Source organism: Natator depressus, chromosome 3 (genome assembly GCF_965152275.1).
Source record: "Natator depressus isolate rNatDep1 chromosome 3, rNatDep2.hap1, whole genome shotgun sequence".
In the NCBI taxonomy this organism is placed as follows: domain Eukaryota; kingdom Metazoa; phylum Chordata; order Testudines; family Cheloniidae; genus Natator; species Natator depressus.
In genome coordinates this window covers 57,105,387-57,125,270 of record NC_134236.1, presented here as the reverse complement: position 1 = coordinate 57,125,270, position 19,884 = coordinate 57,105,387, and the positions used below count along the sequence as shown (strand labels likewise).

The following is a 19,884-nucleotide window of genomic DNA, read 5'->3' as shown; positions in this document are numbered from 1 at the left end:
AGAGAGAGAGAATTCCAAACCTTAAAATGTGAGGTTACAATTTTAACTTTCTTTTGCTATCCACATGATTACCTATCATTAACTATAAGGATAGGTAGAAAACTCAAATACACTCTGAAGCCTAAATTATACAATTCATTTCCACCTTTATTTCATCTTCTGGGTCTCTCTTCCCTATTTTATTAGTGCCTCCTCCCCATTCTAGTTCCTTATTGATACTGATTTGGTTTTTGGTCAAAATATCTCAAGAAAATATATTTTCAATATTGCTTTTAATCTACTGAACTCCTGCTGATCTCATCACCATGACATAAAAGTCTAAAAGTAAACTACATGATCCCTGTTCTGTTTACTTCCCATTTTCATCATCATGGAAAGGCTAGACTGAAGGGTAGGTTTTACATTTAGACCAGCTCATTATCAGGTTATAATGTCTTTAGGACAAGAACTGTGTCTACCTCTATTTTTATATAGCTCATAACTTGGGAACTGCCACACTGCATTCAGCCCAGTGCTCTGTGTAGTCTAGTATCCCATCTCTAGGAACTGGTGCTTCTCAGGAAGCTGCAAGAAGCTCTACGGGGGACAATTAAGGAATAACATGCCCATATTTCTTCATAAAATATCAGAGGCACAAAAGTTGGTCCTTTCCAATTTAAAAAAATATCTCATCTAATTCTCATCTAACGTAATGGAGAATTTCTGATAACCCATATCAATGTCTAATCCATTTTTTGAATCCCGCTAAGCTCAGTCTCACTAATATTTTGTGGGAATGAGTTCCACAGGTTAACCATTCATTGTGTAAAGAACTTACCTGTATCGTTTTTAAGTTAGCTTTCTTTCAATTTCACAGACTGTCCCCATATTCTCATATTATGATAAAGGATAATTAGCAGTGAATGATTTATCATTTGTATTCCATTCATTATTGTATACATCAGCCATACTCCTCTTATTCATCTCTTCTCTAAATGAAGCAGCCACAATCATGTCAATCTCCTATGACTCACTTTAGTCCCCCATCCTGCTCTATTTCTATTACATCTCTTTTGAAATACTGTGACCAAAACTGAACACAACAGGGCTCCAGTTACAGCTAGAGCCTCTCAACACTACCATAACATAAGTAACATAAGAGAGAACTAGGTAACTAAAATCAATTCTAAATTTGAACCCTTACACAAAACTAAGTTAAAAGAAACTTCAGTTTGGCCAAAATTGTGTGACAAAAATAGTGAGATGTTGGAAGGCACTGTTAATAACTAAATGCTGATAACGTGCTCAATACTTGTACAAGAGATAAAAGGAAGACCATCCCTACCCTGAACAATTTATACAATCTAGAATATCACCATTTAAAAATGTGATAAAACAGCACCCATATTAAATTTACAAGCTCTGCATATTTTCAAAAACCTACAATGAAGCTGTATAAAAAATAGCTATAAAAACAAAATACTCAAAGATGTGACTCATCACCTGTCAAGCATGAGTTAAGAATGATAATTTTTCATTAAATACATACAAAATACTTAAATTAGATATCCAACATCTAGTTCTATTACTGTAAGGAACTGAGGAGATTATTTAACTAAAGGAGAACTCTTCACAACAGAAATCCATTCTAATACAGGACGCATTCTAATACAGGAATTTATTTCTCATCACTGGATCAGCTATGACTTTGCATCACCTCATAGCTAATAATGATTTCAGTTAAAACAAGATGAGGTGGCATACTGTCAACCCTCATCAATGGCCATTATCTTAAACATACAATATAGTCAAATATATGTAGTAATTTCTGGATCCAAATATAGCATTTTTCTAATAACTACCTAGATCTTGACATGTTATTCTGAATATTACTTTGGAATTTGCTCCACTCCTTAGTCCAAAATAACTATACTCTGAGGGGCATGTCACAAAGCTCATCTCCTTACCCCAAGCATTTAAAACTGGGGGGGAATTACAAAGGTAGAAAATTTCTGGAGGTGACACTGATATAAACTTTTAACTTCCCTGTCTCACCTTTGGTGGGTTATAGTGAATCGTACTGCTGCAGTGAAGGTATTTTTTGTGATATAATTAATTATGTCAAAGGCACCTAGAGTATATGCCCTTTTTAGCATTTGTATAAGTCTACTATTTATTAATTTATTTAAATCTCAAGCAGCTGAACTGTGGTTAAACACAACTGGTAATCTTCAAAACTCTGGTGGTCCACCTCAGATTTTCAGCGGAGTGTACTGTACTGCTGTTTAAGAAATTTAGGTTTTGGAAGTCGTTTTTACATATGAAAAACTTATGTACTCTATAAAATAAATATTTAGTTTTTACAGTTTGGAAAGATGTCAGCCACTTTACTCAGAGTTCATCCCATTTGAATCTTTACCTACAAAACTGGTTCCCAAACACACAGAGAATCATGTGCACAGATCATTGCATCTGCACAGTTTTCAATGCAGGTTCAGGATCTTGGGTCCAAGTTCAGCAAAACACTTAAGCACACACTTAACGTTAAGAACTTTGCTGCATAGGGATGGTTTGCTGAGTTGAAATCTTAATTTGCCCCTTCGGCCAGAGGCAAGCTAAAAGCAAAAAGAGTACTGAAAAGAAAACAGAATTTGGAAAAGGTATGTTTTAAAAGGGAAGAGAGATTTCTGAAATCTTTAAAAATTATTTCATGCAAAAAAAAAGCTAATTCACCTTAATGATACTATTTAATGACAATAATGTCTACAATCCAAGTTCTAAATTATTTTATCATAAATGTATCCAGAGATTGAGGGATGTATTCCAGGGCTTTGGAGTGGAGCCCAGAGCTGGAGCGCAGATCAGCTCAAGAGCAGTGGAGCCGCAGGTTTTTGCCTGGAGCTGGAGTGGAGCCGGAGCGGAGCCGGAGCACAGCTCCAAAGCCCTGCTGTATTCGTTTAACGTTTAAAATGATTAAATGAAAAATATATTTCATCATCTTTACTTTTCCTCTCAATGCTCACTTCCAATTCAGGAAAACTCCACATACCATTACCTGCACTATGTAGTTCAACAGAGGAGAGGGTTATTTGTTTTGAAGACAGGTGGCCTCATGATACTCAGTGCAGATTTATACTTTAAGCAGTTTTTAATACAAAAAACATTTACCTTCTAATCCTAATATCAAAATCCTGTAGGGGTTCAGCTCAGGGCAAAATATGTAAACAGTAAATTAAAATCTCATCCCCTGATTTTTAAAGTAATGACTTAACTACAGTGAGGCGCACATCCACATCCGCGCGCACACACAAACACACACACACACACACACTCTATTTACCAAAACTGTGCACCAGTACACTGCCTTACTGATTTGCAAATAGAGTACTGTGAATATTAAGAACAAGGAGTACTTGTGGCACCTTAGAGACTAACACGTTTATTTGAGCATAAGCTTTCATGGGCTAAAGCCCACTTCATCAGATGCATGCAGTGGAAAATACAGTAAGATCAGGGCTGGCTCTAGGCACCAGCAAAACAAGCAGGTGCTTGGGGCGGCGCATTTCTAGGGCCGGCATTCCAGCGCTGGCCATGCGCCCCCTAGAAATGTGCCCCTGCTGCCCCAGCTCACCTCCGCTCCGCCTGCTCCCCTGAGGGAAACCGCCGCCGCTCGGCTTCTCCCACCTCCCTCCCAGGCTTGCCACACGCAAAACTGTTTTGCACGGGGAGGGAAGGAGGGAGAAGACGAGCGGCGGTGCGCTTGGGGGAGGTGGCAGTGGTGGAGCGGAGGCGAGCTGGGGCAGAGAGCAGTTCCTGAACGCGCTGCCTCTCCCTCGCCTGAGAGGGAGGGGAAGAAGTGGAGCGGTGGCGTGTTCAGGGAAGCAGGCGGAGCGGAGGTGAGCTAGGGCGGGGCATTGCAGGGGGGGGAGGGGAGCCGCAGGAAGCAATGGGGGGGGAAATGTAGCACATCCTGGGGAGGAGGCGGGGCCTGGGATTTGGGGAAGGGGTAGGGAAGGGGCGGAGCCAGGGGCGGGGAGGCATGAAAAAAAAAGCGGGGACAGCCAAAATTTTTTTTTGCTTGGGGGCGGCAAAAATCCTAGAGCTGGCCCTGAGGAAGATTTTATAATATATATATATACGCACATACACATACATACACACACACACAGAGAACAAGAAAAAATGGGGGTTGCCATACCAACCCTTAACGAGACCAATCAATTAATGTGGGCTATTATCAGCAGGAGATAAAAGACTTTTGTTGTGATAATCAGGATGGCCCATTTCAAACAGTTGACAAGAAGGTGTGAATAACAGTAGGGGGAAAATCAGCATAGGGAAATAGTTTTTAGTTAGTGTAATGACCCATCCACTTCCAGTCTTTATTCAAGCCTAATTTAATGGTGTCCAGTTTGCAGATTAATTCCAGTTCTGCTGTTTCTCGTTGGAGTCTGTTTTTGAAGGTTTTTTTGTTGAATAATTGCAACTGTCAATAGCAGTGCACAGATATCTTGTTATATGAATTGTCAACAGTCTGGTGGCATACATGACAATGGCCTTTGGGGCTTACTGAGGAGTAAATGAAATCAATGTTTCAGAAAGAATCCTCTGGGCAGAGTGAAGGGGTTCACAGATTCCAAGGCCAGAAATAACCATTGTGATCATGTAGTCTGAACTCCTGTATAGCACAGTCACAGAATGTCCCCAAAATAATTCCATATTTTTGAAAAAAACATCAGAAAAAAACATCTTGGTCTAAAAATTGCCAGTGATGGAGAATCCACCACAACCCTTGGTAAATTGTTTCAATGGTTAATTACTCTCACAGTTAAAAATTTAAATCTTATTTCCCATATGAATTTGTGTAGCTTCAACTTTCAGCATTTGGATTGTGTTGTACCTCTCTCTGTTAGACCGAAGAGTCCATTATTAAGTATTTGTTCCTCATGTAGGTACTTGTAGTCTGTAATGAAGTCATCCCTTAACCTTCTCTTTAACATTTACACTCAGTAGACTCAGTGTTTGAGGATAGACCATATAGGTTGCTCCAGTCTGCTACACCTGACCTAAACCCAAGTTTTACCTTAGCAAAAACCGTTCAATTACTACAGCATGTCTCCCAGAGCCACCCAATTACTAGCCACTCCAAGTACAATCCCATGCAAGACCCAAGGCACAGGGCAGCTAGCCTCTCCTGAAGTTTGTGCTGCTGTGGCTACATGTGTTTTTTAGTGCATTAGCTCAATCAGAGCTAGCGCGAGTATGTCTCTTCACGCAGGAATTTACACATTTCTGCTCTAGTATATACATACCCTAAGTATTCTGGGAGGAAGAGGGAGAAACTGCACAAGGAACTCCGGGCATGAACTGATTTCCAGGTGGGTAACACTATCTTCAGTAAACTTTACATGAGTCATGTTAAGACATCACACAAAATATAACAACAATAGCTGAAAAAGGGGCATTACTTGTGCCCAACCTAAAAATATAATATTTATGCCTAGCAGTCATTCTCAAATACCAACCAAGGGCAGGACTCAAATTTAGTCAATGAGTATGACCGGGTGTAGCAGGGTAGACACCCGCTGCTGCCCTAAGGGGCTTAGAACAGCCCAGGAAAGGGCTGTAGCTGGGGAAAGCAGCCCAGGCTGAGTAGGGAAGTAGGCTCAGCTGGGGCCATGCCCCAGTTAGGGCTCAGCTGGCCTTATAAGTAGGCAGTGAGCCAGGAGCTGACACACTCTCTCTCTCGCCAGCCTTTAGAGAGGGAGGGATCTGGCTGCAGAGAGTACCTAGATTGGAGCAGGGCTGGCGAAAGGCCAAGGGAGCTGGGGAGCTCTGACCTGGAAAATCCCAGGCTGAGGCCTAGTAGAAGGCCAGGCAGGTATCGGGGTTGCAAAGGGGGCAGCCCATGGGTAGGCTGAGGCAGCAGGTCCAAACCCCTCCTTGCCAGTGATGAGTGGCTTTTATACTGCAGTCTGCCCCGATACAAGGGGCTAGTTGGTGACTGGCAGTAGCCTTACACTGAGGCAAGGTGGAGATAGTGGGTGTGGGTTCCCCGGGGGGGGGATGACCCTGAGAGACAGTGGGTGTACTGCCAGGGGGCAGCCATCCAAGAGACAAGGGGCACTGGGTCTGGGAGGGACGTGGGCCAGCAGTAAGGCGGATCACTGACCTGCAGAGGGTGCTCCAGAGCCTGGTGAGCTGATTCCTGACCAAGACCAGCAGGAGGTGCCGCAGGGGTGAGTCTGCTCCCTTACACTGGGGTTCAGTGATTATCACCCTGAGTTATTCCAAGTCTGTGATGTCAGATAGACTTCCACAGACTCTTCCCTATCTCAATACAGTGCATACCCATTTCATTCTCTTTGCAACCTGTGAATCAACCCATATTTGATCTGGAAACTTTTGTTTGGGAAATATCCATTAAGGCACCATACGCTGCATTATAGTATACAGAGCAATAGTTCAAAACAAAATTAGAGGCTCTTTTAACTATGTTACTCTAGGGGAGTTTCCAAACAGTCAAACCTCTATCCCACTTTCACAGCAACATGCCCAACAACCATTCTTACATATCTGTGTAGAATGGAGGTGTAAGGTGTTATTTATCTTTCAGAAATAGTTAGAGCCCCTTTTAAAAGAACTGTACTTTGCAAGGCACACTTCCCAAAAGCATAAAACTCCCTTGCTACAGACACAAAGTAGCAACATGGCCAATGATTACTCTCAGATTCCAGATGACACATTTGAGTATAGCTGGAGTTCAATGACTACAGCGTGTCACCCTGAGCTACTCTGACTGATGTCAGGTATATTTCACCATTCTATTCGTGATCTCAGGTGTGACAGTTTGGTACGTGTCAACCTGAAGTCCCTAACTGAGTAACTTTTTCAACATTGCTTCAGCAAAAAAAGCTGTGCACTAACTGACATAAATCCCAAGGAACTGAGATCAGTTTATGGAGGATCACAGCCATTGTTGGAACCCCAGATGTGCACAAAGAAAACCTTCAGAAAAACAAGGCGATTTTGTAAAATGCTGGGTGTTTTGGGAACGATTTGCTCAAATGACAGAAATTTGGAAAACTAGCACTATCACTACTCCCATGTGGCACAGCAAATTTCAAGGCAATCTGAGTCAGAATGCAGATTTTTAGAGCACTTAGAATAGTTGACTTTTAAACAGAGTGATGCTTAACCTTAACTATAGCAGATCTGGTGTTCCCCTATAATATCTTCAAAGAAACAAGTAATTTTCTCTCCTTTAGCCACCATCACAGGATGATGCTATTTTGTTCGAGGACTTTTTTGGCTTTGGTATTTGGAAACGAAGTTGAGAATCATATTTATCTTGGCTAGTCTGGAGCTATTAGGAAAAATAAATGCTGACTCTCCTTTGCTTTGCCAGGAATCTTTCTACTAGAGATTCTGATGGAAAGGAATACAAGGGCATCCTTCCTGTATTTGAAGAAAGCATCCCATCCCATATCTTAGTGGTACTGTAAGTAGGAAACTAGTATGTTCTCATGGGGTAAGGGAAAAAGAGAGATACAAATGTATAAAACAGGGAAGAGATCGTAATGCTAAGAGAGACCACAAAAGCCCTTCCTACCAAATCTAAATTATTTCCAATTTATTAAATCTGACAGAAGAAATAAATGAATAGTAAAATAAATCGGTTTAAACCACTGAGGAATACCCTAAGAAAGAAATCCAGCCAAAAAGTTGACTGGTTATAGCTACTGAAAGGAGTAGCCCAAGAAAGCTCCTCAATTATTAGTGGTAAAAAGGAACCAACAGGTGAGGTTACCAGTTGGCTGGTACCACTAACACAGCAAGGTTGAAATTAGAGCTAGACATAGAGATGATATGAATCCACATTTCATACTGCTCTGGTGACTGCCTTAATCATGAGGATATAATCGTTCTCAAGTGCTCTCTTTCTTTGGGCTAATGAATCTTTAAGTATTAATGCAAAATGGAACAGCTCGACTGGAGAGATTGTGTAACCAGCCCCAGAACAGCGGATAACCTAGTGGTTAGGGTGCTCGCATGGGATGGGGGAAGATCTTACTTGATTCAGAGTGAGGATCAAACCTGGATCTCTCTCATCACAGGCAAGAGCCGCAACCACTGGGCTAAATGTTATAAAGTGGGAGGCACAGATGCACTGACAGATGAGAACTCACAGGACATGTCTACACTACAATGAAACACTCAAAGCATGGAGTCTAAGATTCCCATGTCAGCTGACTCTGGCTGATGGGGCTTGGGCTAAAAATTGCAGTGTAGACATTCAGGCTCTGAATGGAGCCTCCCCCCTTGTGAATTCTCACAGCCCCAGCTCCAGCCCAAGCCCAAACATCTACACTGCAGTTTTTAGCCCTACACCCTAAGTCCCACGAACCTGAGTCAGCTGACCCAGACCATGCACAGCCATGCCACTGGGTCTTTTATTGCAATGCCAACATACCCACAGATGGTATGCTGGCCTGGAAAAAGTTTTTCCCAGCAAAAACTAATTGGGTCAAATTCAGAAGCAATTTTATATTGGCTAAAACTGGCATTTTCAGTGCATAAACTATTTGTCTGAAAAATTTTGCCCAGCTCTATTTGAAGTGTTCCATCTGTTAATGTGTGCAGGCCTCCAAACCTTTCACTTTTGGGACTTCTAGATGGTGTTTGCACAGGGTAAGAAATCCTGAAAAAATGGTCTTCTTCAAATAATAATTTTTCACTTGAATTAAAAAACAACAAACCACCCCCCCCCACCATTCTACTACTTTTATGTTTTTGTAAGATTGTACTAAGACCTACATTTTGATTTAAAAATCAATCTGACAGTACCCCTTTAATATTGAGGCAAAAGTATTTGTCGCCCATCCCACTGTCCTCCATCTCTTTAGAGTTCAGAGAATTCGAATGTAAACTTTTGCTTTGCTATCTTGAGGGAATCCATTTGTATCCTGTGTTGGATCTCATATCTTTAAAAGAATCAGAAAGGACATATGCTTAATGCTGATTACATTGTTAAAACTTGCAAAATAGATAACATTTTGGGAAGCTCTAGATTTTTCATTGGCTGTAACAATTTAAAATGTGTGATCTGGGGCAGCTTGACATTTTTGTATCCTATTTATGAAAGTGTGTTTCAAAAAGAAACAATAATGCCTTGAGTAAAATTCAGCAATAAAAAGTATTATGAAAAACAAAATGGTTTACAGACAAGCAGAACAAGAGCTCCTCTTCATTCATTGTGCATATCCGTCAATGTGAGGGCTTATAATGTTTAAATCACTTCAGCCAAATCATGGCCTCACATTAACTCTTCTCAGCTGTTAGGGCAACTACATGTCAGTTATTGCGATAAGCTCAGCTACTTATTGGTGGACCAACAGAATGCTGCAAACTTTAAGTATACCTCCATTTGCCAGCCTTGCTTAAAAACGCCAGGATGAGATGTGACACACCAAATATTGGTAGTCTCAGGCTCTCTTCTTTAGCTATTGGAATATAACAAAAAGCTTACCCAAGATGAAACCAGGAGGGTCCATCTTGCCAAATGAAGAAACATAGGACATGACGTAGCTACTGGACATAATCAATGGACATAACTGTACCCTGAGTTAGTGTACATGTGATTGAAGCTGATCACAGTACTAAGCACATAAGAAAAAGTTGGCCACCTTCACCTGCTTAAAAAGTTAAACTGCCATATGACCCTAATGGCAATGATATTCATACAATAGCCTGAGTGAAGGAAGAAACCTACACTTATTGAACAGGTGTGTATACTTTGGGATTTGATTACTAATTACATCTGTAGGAAGAAGCCAGTTAGGGGTAGGCCGGGGAAGCTATCCCAGTACAGTGAAGAGATATCTTGAAGGATTATACTAATCTTCTTTGTTCAGTTTCTAGAAGAAAACAAATCTGTCCATGACACTTTACCATTGTCATATGACAGCGGGATAGTCGGACAAGAAAAACAGGAAAGACAACTAGACACATTCCTATCATCTCCTCAAACATTTGGCTTGTCTGTTGTTGGCCTATTTGTCTGTCTTGTCTATTTAGATTAGACTGTAAGCTTTTCAAGGCAAGGACAGTGTTTTTGTGTTTGTACAGCACCAACATATTTTGAATGCTATTACAATGCAAATAATTATTGTTAAAGCCCCACATGCTGAAATATGATTTGCATCCAAACCTGACAATATTACAATACAAACCTCATCAATTCTACAGTCTAACTAGGAAAGTGGATTTTTGATCCACACTAGGCACACGAGGGAAATGTATTTGTGCCTTATGTGAAAATCTCCTTTCTAGGAGGAATGAGGTCCACAGATCATAGCATTATGTCACTTTTCTATACATCTTTGGAGACAGACCAGACCTGCCAAGAAGTGACAGGGAAGGTTTGTCTCTACCTCTGAGAAATCAGCAGTTGGGACACTTCCACAGCCAGGGAAATCTGTAACCACTCTATATTAGTAAGGAATATTATGCACTAAGACTAAATACAACCTCCTGCAGAGCAAGGTATTCAATGAATAACCAACTTTGACTAGCAATACATGCCATCTTCTCCCAGTTAAGAGTTCACTAAGGGTGGGTTGGATGTGGTTGTCCTCATTAAATAAATTTCCAGATAAGGCACAGTTAATTACACATTCTTATTGGTAACGAGGTCCACAGATCCATGATATCCACTCAGGTTGGACGGGGGTGGAGCGTATACATTTATGTAACAGATGTGAGAGACAGTAACGCATTTCGTAATAGTTAATGAAATGCTACAAGCATAGAGTACCTATCTATCAAAGGTAACTCCAGATGATGACTGGATATCCAACTGGAAGAATCTGAAGAAGGTATGAACAGTTAAACAGGGGGCTGCTTTGTATATTTCCTTGTATGAAGCAAGTGATCTTTATGTCCATGAAGCTGCCAAAGCTCTGAAGGAATGACCTCTCATTTTGGAAGATGGTATTATGGGGGGTTTTTTTTTTGGCTTGTTTGCCTTTGAGATATAATCTCTTTTCCCTCTGGAAATGGCAGACTTTAAGGCCTTCTTTCCCTTCCGACTCAGATGATAAAGCACGAAGAAAGCATTCACCTTTCCAAATTGAGCTGTGCAATGAATACATACTTTGGAAACTCTGTTAAAGTATGCCACGATTTCTCTTTGAGATGCACTGAAGCTGGGCAAAAGGATAGAAGGATAATTTCCTGTACTCTGTGGGCTGGGAGCTAGTCTTTGGTATGAAGGCAGGATTGGTTCTGAGAATCACTTTATCTTTACGGAAGGTGAAATACTGAGGTTACAGAGAAACAGCTCCTAACTCAGACACTTTGATAGCAATCACTTTTACTTGCAAGAAGGCTATTTTAATGGTTAGAAAGTAATGAGACACCTTTATGAGTAGCTCAAATGGAGGGCCTGGAATGGCATTGAGAACCAGGTTAAAAACCCATAAAAAAAAAAAAACCTCTGTGCACTTCAGGAGGATGAGGAACACATGAGCACTTGAGAGGGGCCTGGGTCATCATAGAACACGCACTGATCTCCATGTAGGCACTCAATCTGCAGGGAGGTACAGGAGACACAGTTTCTGGTTTTTCCCTTTCTTCTAGGCCTTCTCCCCCCAAGCTGTACTCTGCATGGGGATGAGCAGGTACAGAGAGTCCCAGTGGGGAGAAAAGGAATTCCTTCTGCCAATAAAGGCAGACCTTGAGAACCTGGAAATTTTAAGCCCGTTGAAGTTTTGGTTTTTTAATTCTGCAGCAGAAGGAGCTGGTCTGCTTGCCTGCAGCTGTGAAAGCAGGTGAAAAACTGTAGGTCTCTCAGAGATGGAGTCAGACCTCTCCTGCCACTGATTGGCAAGCTGCACAGAGAACCACTGTCATGGATCTGTGGACCTAATTATGAACAGAAACAGTTTACAGGCTGCTCTCTCTAGTACTGGAAAAATGATTGCCAAAAGCAGAGTTCTGGAAGAATCTTGCTTGACAATCATTTCTGAACACAACTGCATAATAGCTAGCACCATTCAAATTTTATTACCCTCTAGGCTAGAGTTGTGGGAATCTGGCAGAGGCAGGGGAACAGAATTAAGGCCAATTTAATCCAGAATGAGTGTGTTCACAAGGGATTTAACGCCCTGTAACTAATCCACATTAAATTAACACTTTTAGTTAATTCAGATTAACTTTTCTGAGTGTTCCTGTGTAGACAAGCCCACAGTTTGTTAGGGAATGTACAAAGGACTATTATATCATAATGCTAGGCAATCAGCTGGATAGTTCAAAAATAAATCACAAGGATTATACTGGTTGAAACTTTCTTCTTAGAGAAAGAATGGAGAGGTTACTCACCTTGTGCAGTAAACTTGAGGTTTTTTACGATATGTCCTCTCATGGGGCCTCCACTTCAGGTACATTTGTGCCTTCACCTTTGATCAGAGATTTTTTGGTAGCAGTGCCTGTTCAGCCCATGCATATTTCCCACATATCCTCCTGCCCCCACGGGCAAACCACCCTCCATTCCTTCTCCACCACGAAGTCCCATAAAGGTGACTCTGAAGCAGAATGAAAAGAGGGTGGGTAGCAGAGCACCCCCAGAGGGACACATCTTGAACAATACAGTTCCTGCACAAAATGAATAACCTCTCCTTCCTCCAGCAGTGTTCCTGTGGGTGCTCCACTTCAGGTGACTGCCAAGCAGTATCCCCCTAAGGAAGTGGGAGGTTTGCAGCAGAGTCCAATACTGAAGAGAGAATTGTGTTGCCCATCTGATCTTGCTGCAGGCATGAAGGCACAATGATTAGAAAGGTATGAACAGAGGACCAAGTTGCTACTCTACATCTGTCTACTATTGGTACCTAGTTAAGTAAAGCTATCGATATAGATACTGCTCTTATAGAATGTGCTATCACTCTTAAAGGGGGTTGGACATGAGCTCTCTCGAAACAAGTCTCAATACAATGGGAGATCCACTTTTACAACCTCTGTTTCAAAACTATCAAACCCTTGTTTCTGTCTGCAAGGGATACAAATAGTCCAGGAGATTTCCTAAATGGTTTAGTCCTGTCTAGGTAGAAGGCTAATGCCTTCCTGAATTCTAGAGTATGGAATATGGCTTCTTGACTAGTCTGCTGCGGTTTTGAGAAGAAAACCAGAGATGAATGGTTTGATTAATGTGGAATTCTGAAGAGACTTTAGCTAAGAATCTTGGATAGACCTGTAGCAACACTTGCTTTCTGAAGAACACCATAAATGGGAGGTCCGCCATTAAAGCCCCCAATTCTCCTACCCTTTGGGTGGAAGTGATCGCTACCAGAAAGGCTGTCTTCATAGATAAATCTAATAATTAACATTTAAGCTAGTAGTTCAAATGGATGCTTCATAAGGCCATTAAGGACTTGGTCCTGATCCTAGCTAAGAGTAGGGCTTCTGATCCGTAGATAATTGTCAAACCTTGCAGGAATCTTGAGTAGCTGGAAGATAAAAGAGGGGGGAAAAAAACAAACTTACGGGTATGTGAAAGGCTGTTGTTGCCGCTAAATGAACCCTAATAGAATTCATAGAAAGACTTTGTCTTCAATTACTAACAGGTAATCCAGTACTCTAGGAAGGGAGAGCAAGTTGGTGAAATCTGATGACTGTTACACCCAAGATGGTATCATTTCCATTTTTGGAGATATGTATTTCTTGTAGATGGTTTTCTATTATTTAATAAAACATTGTACAAATGAGGAACAAGATCTCTCTATCCCTGAAAACCATCGAGGAACCATGCTTGGAGGCACAGAATCTGTAAATTGGGGTGAAGTGTTTGACATGCAACTTAAGTCATTAGGTAAGGACTGATTGGAAGCTTCCATGAAGAAGACGTGAGCCTGATGAGAAAGGGATACCAGACTTGTCTTGGCCACATTGATGCAATTAGTATGACTCTGGCCCAATCTTATTGAGAACCATCAATAGTAACTGTGTTAGTAGATACGTGGACAAAAGGACTTCCCTACGTGTGATAAGAAATGTATCCCCTAGAGATAGGGGATCAAGATTCCCTCTGGAGCAATAAGTGATGCATTTTGCATTTGCTGCCGTGGCAAACAGATCAACCTCTAACAACCCCCCCCCCCCCACCCCGAGATTATTATGTGAAGAACTCTGGAGTTTAGTTCCCATTTGTAATTTAGAGAGAAATGTGTGTTGAAGTAGTCTGCCATGGTATTTTGAATATCTGGAAGGTAAGAAGCTGGGATGAGTATGTGCTTGATTATGCACTAATTCCAGAGTTTTATCACTTTAGCACAGATAGGTGGGGAACGTGCTCCTCCTTGATGGTTGATAATACATGCTCAACATGTTTGTCATTATCTTTACTGACTTCAATCTGAGCAAAGGTAGAAAGTGTAGTTAAGCATTTTTGAACACTACAAAGACACATGTAAATATGTCCCAGCAGCTGAAGGCAATCTCTTAGTGTAACTTGCCCTGAATCCTTGATGTGGTTCACTAGTGAGAGAAATGTGCTGGATGGTAGCTGTGCCTATCAAAGCATCCAGTGAAGCTTCTATGAAATCTACACACTGTAGTGGAGTCAAAATGGACTTTTGAGGTTGACTTGAAGGACCATGCTGTAAAATAAAGAACACATGGTGTTTACTGACTCCAAACCTACTGACAAGATCTGCTCTTTATCAGCCAATCATCTAGACACTGGAAAACTATTATGCCCAAACAGGTGGGCAGCAATTACTGCCAAAATCTTTGAGCACATCCTTGGTACAAAAGATCATCCAAAAGAAAGCACCCTGTATTAGCAGTGTTCGTTGTTGATTTGGAAACAAAGAAACCTCCTGTGTGATGGATGAATAGCAAAATGAAAATATGCATCTTGTAGATTGAGATTTGACCCAATCTCCTAACTATAATGATGGAATTATTGCTGCCAGGGTAGTCATCCTGAATTTTTGCTGTTTTACATTTATGTATCTGTTTACCAGCCTGAGTTCTAAAACTGGTCTCCATTCCCCCTTCTTTATGGATATCAGGAAGTATTTTGAGTAGAATCCCATTCTTCTGTGTTGCTCCTAAACTTAACAGTGAGGTCACTTTTTGTTCTAGTAACTGACTATGAGAGGAGTCCCTGAAGAAGAACAGGGATGGGTAGAGGAGAGAGCCTTGAAATGTACAGTGTAAGCAGAAGTTATGGCTTCCAAAACCCATTTGTCTCATATTATATACTCCCACGCATCCTTAAAGGGGAGGAAGCAGCATCCAAAATGAGGAAGTGGTGGTAGAATGTTGCAGCTGTAAAGTCCCATGAACTGGATGGTCAGAGACACTCAACCAAGCCGTCATAATTGTTGCTGAAGGACATGGATGGCTGGGAAGATGTAGTTGTAGCCGAGGGGGTTTCTTTTTTGAGTTCCTTGGTCTCTTGGCCAGGGGTTCAGAGTGTGTATGGTAGGTTGAATACGGGTCTGGGAATGCTCTTTATACTATCTGATATCTATAAAATCTCCTCCTATTTACAGGAATACAGATTCAAAGGGATCTCAGTGTGACTCTTGAGTCCTTTGTGTAAAAAGACATCCACTGAGTCCGCAAAGGGCTTGCAACCGTCAAAGCAGAGATCTTCAAATGGTACTTTGAACCTCTCTCAGAAGTCCCAACATCTGCAGCCAAGACGTTCCTCTCATGATCACTGAAGAGGATCTAGACTGTGCTGCAGTATGTGCCACATCTAAGGAGGCCTGGAGCAATGTTTTTGCTACAGATTGTCCCTCCTGAACAGTGGCTTTAAAGTGATCAGTGTTTCTCTGACGGATGTTCACTATAGAAACTAAATCTGTTGTAATTGACGTAGTCCTATTTGGCCATGAGCACCTGATGGTTTACTCTTCTGAACTGAAGTGTGGATTGGGGGGGTGGGGGGGGAGGAATAGAGCTGCTTATAGTCCTTGCTGTTTAGAGCTATGTTGCCTGCCTCTTTCATTAACAGCCTCTACCACTAGGGAGTTCAGAGCTGGGTGAGAGAATAGAAACTCCTGTTCCCTGGCAGGAACATAATACTTTTCATCCACTCTCTTGCAGGTAGACAGTATTATAGATGGAGTTTTCCAAACTGCCTTAGTGGGCTCCATAAGAGCTTAATTCACTGAAATAGCAATTCTCATCCATGACAAGGTGTGTGATGGGATTCCTGAACATCCTCTAAGGGAATCTGAAGTGTCAGCAATTTGCTTTATCATTTCCTGAAACTGTCTGAAGTCATCTGCCACAGAAGGTGGTGGAGGCATGACACATCAGGTGAAGAAGAGGAAATATTTGTAAGAGGTGTCACCTCCTTGTCTGCCCTTGCATCTTTTTCCTCACGGGTCTCATCCTCTGGCATTGGTGGTGACAAAGAAGGTTGAAGATTATCCCTTCTTCTCTGTTCCCTCCAACAGTGTGAAGACCTTGTCACAAATTGCTGGAGTTACAACACTCAGGGATCCCAGCAAGGCCACTGAGGGAGGCCAAAAGGCAAAGATGGAGACATCCATCTGTGTTCCTGCCAGGAGGGTGTCATTTGAGATCTATTCTCTTGTAAAACATCAGTGTAGGAGGGAGAATGATGTGTTCTGGGGAACCCTACACCAAGACCTGAAAATCTGAAGATTCCTCTTACACATTCTCCAGGGGTCAAGGAGGGGAGCTGTTCAATTTGCAAAGTAGATTAGGGCAAGCCTGGTTCCCTGTGTGATACAGAGATCAGTGATTGAGAGGGTCTTGCTGCTGACAAACCCCCAACACTCTGAAGAGACTATCAAGTGTTTAGGGTACCTAAACTCTTGTAGTACCGACCGTAACAAAGACTGGCCTGGGACAGAGCCTATGGAGGATGGCTTCAGTACTGATGTAGCCAGCACTGAGCGCTTGGCCTGTGAGTGAATTGGCTCTGACTCCCGCAGTATTATATAGGGTCTAGTGGTCTTCGCTACAGTTGTCTTCCTTGATATCGGTACCAAGTGCTATTCCGGGACACCTATGTCTCTGTCAGTCAGGATCCAGATATCCAAAGTCAGTCTTAGACTGAGTTTTCTTCTTTGCTTTTGCAGTACCTGCATCACTCAGAGCCTACGCTGAACTCCCCTTGGGACCCGAGGTCTCTGTAGCCCTGTTGTGTGTTGGTGACCAAGATCTTCTTGGAGATTTACACCTCTCTCCTTCTGTTCAGAGGAAGATATAGATGAGAACTTCAGTAGCATAGAAGTATTCAGTGACACAGTATTGCCTACGTCTCTAGCTGTTTCCGATGACCGAGATCTTGTGGGGCATCAGGAGTACTGAGGGGTCTTCTGCCTCTGGATCCAAAGCTGGACATAAGGCTTGTTCCATCATTAGTAGTTTAAACTTCACCTCCCAATATTTTTTTTTTCAAAATCTACCCCTGAAGGATGTACAGATCTTGCACTTATTAGGAATATGGGTAACACACTAACAGTGCAGGCACTGGGAAAGCCTGTCACTGATTGAAATAAACCTCTCAGAAGGAGAGGCACCTCTTGAATCCTGAGGAACCTGGCATTCCTGAGAAAAAACAACAAAAAAGAGACAACCCCAAGAAGGGGAAGTTCTAAACTACTATCTAACTATATCTAAGAATAAAAGGATTTTATTTTTAGGGGGGAAAGGCAAAACGAAGGAAACACTAAAAGGTAAGTAATTATAACTATCTAAATCCTAAAAGGAGAACAGACATGTTGCAGACTCCATCTCAGACGAAAGGCGGTTGAGAAGACACTGAGAGCAGTTCACCTGCGCAGCACCAAATAGCCTCGGTGTAGGGCACCAGGATTTGTGGGTCACATGCATGGACCAAATGGCTACCACTACCAAAAATCTCTGATCAAAGGCACAGGGCGCATACACACCTGAAGTGGAGCACCCACAGGAACACTAATCAAAGAACAGGATATTTTGTAATGGTTCCTACAAGTTTTATTATATTAAATAAAAAAAGCTATATTTTATACACATGCACACACACAACTTTTTAAAAGCACTCATGAAGCTTAGATACACAACTATCAGGGAGGTGATGGATCCTAGTCTCAGCAGCTCCTTGCTAGCCAACACTGTGATGTCTCCCCCAGGCCTGAGGGGCCTGCTGTGGGGCTCGCTGGACTGGGATTCCTAGTCACCGCGTGGTCAGCACTGCCCCCTTCTCCCTACTGGCTGGATAGGAAGCAGCAGCAGTGGTCTGGGCTGGAGCTGATCTCAGAGTAAACTGGGCCTTAATCCCTACCCCAGGCCAGGCTGGGTTGGACCAGGCAGCACCATGGGGTGAAAAACCTCCCCATTCTCCCACTCTTCCTGGGATAGGCCTGACCCACTAACCTCCAATGAACAGCTGCAGCCTAATCAGGCAAACCGAAGCAGGATACCCGCTTCCACCTCCCTGCTGGGGAGGGAGAGGGCCTGGGGGCTGTGCATATCCTGTGAAATTGGAACATTTACCCATGACACTGCTGCGATTTTTTTTAAACAAATCTGTGATTTTCTCAGGGTCTGATGCATAAGGGATGGAGCAGAAGAACCCATGCAGGTGCTAGTGGAAGAAATGGACAAGCAGGCAAGAGAGACGTCTGTGTTGAGGCACGAGGCAATAAGATGAAAGACTAGATAAACAGGAGACACAGTGGAAGAGCTCACGTAGGATGTGCCATTGTCACAATAAGTGAGGAAGATGATTTTGGCAGCAACATTTTGTTGTTCTTTGACTTTAGCAAAGCTTTTGACACGGTCTCCCACAGTATTCTTGCCAGCAAGTTAAAGAAGTATGGGCTGGATGAATGGACTATAAGGTGGATAGAAAGCTGGCTAGATTGTCGGGCTCAACGGGTAGTGATCAATGGCTCCATGTCTAGTTGGCAGCCGGTATCAAGTAGAGTGCCCCAAGGGTCGGTCCTGGGGCCGGTTTTATTCAATATCCTCAAATGATCTGGAGGATGGTGTGGATTGCACTCTCAGCAAGTTTGCGGATGACACTAAACTGGGAGGAGAGGTAGATACGCTGGAGGGTAGGGATAGGATACAGAGGGACCTAGACAAATTGGAGGATTGGGCCAAAAGAAATCTGATGCGGTTCAACAAGGACAAGTGCGGAGTCCTGCACTTAGGACGGAAGAATCCCATGCACCGCTACAGACTAGGGACCGAATGGCTAGGCAGCAGTTCTGCAGAAAAGGACCTGGGGGTTACAGTGGACGAGAAGCTGGATATGAGTCAACAGTGTGCCCTTGTTGCCAAGAAGGCCAATGGCATTTTAGGATGTATAAGTAGGGGCATTGCCAGCAGATCGAGGGACGTGATCGTTCCTCTCTATTTGACATTGGTGAGGCCTCATCTGGACTACTGTGTCCAGTTTTGGGCCACACACTACAAGGAGGATGTGGAAAAATTGGAAAAAGTCCAGCGGAGGGCAACAAAAATGATTAGGGGACTGGAACACATGACTTATGAGGAGAGGCTGAGGGAACTGGGATTGTATAGTCTACGGAAGAGGATGAGGGGGGATTTGATAGCTGCTTTCAACTACCTAAAAGGGGGTTCCAAAGAAGATGGCTCTAGACTGTTCTCAGTGGTAGCAGAGGACAGAACAAGGAGTAGTGGTCTCAAGTTGCAGTGGGGGAGATGTAAGTTGGATATTAGGAAAAACTTTTTCACTAGGAGGGTGGTGAAACACTGGAATGCGTTACCTAGGGAGGTGGTGGAATCTCCTTCCTTAGAAGTTTTTAAGGTCAGGCTTGACAAAGCCCTGGCTGGGATGATTTAATTGGGGATTGGTCCTGCTTTGAGCAGGGGATTGGACTAGATGACCTCCTGAGGTCCCTTCCAACC

The 19,884-nt window shown here is 42.6% G+C and overlaps 1 protein-coding gene across 5 annotated transcripts in view; it reads right to left on the bottom strand.

Moving 5' to 3' along the window:
- The window catches only part of FAM135A (family with sequence similarity 135 member A), a 147,317-nt gene that overhangs the window by 101,601 nt on the left and 25,832 nt on the right, over positions 1–19,884 (bottom strand). The window lies entirely within an intron of this gene.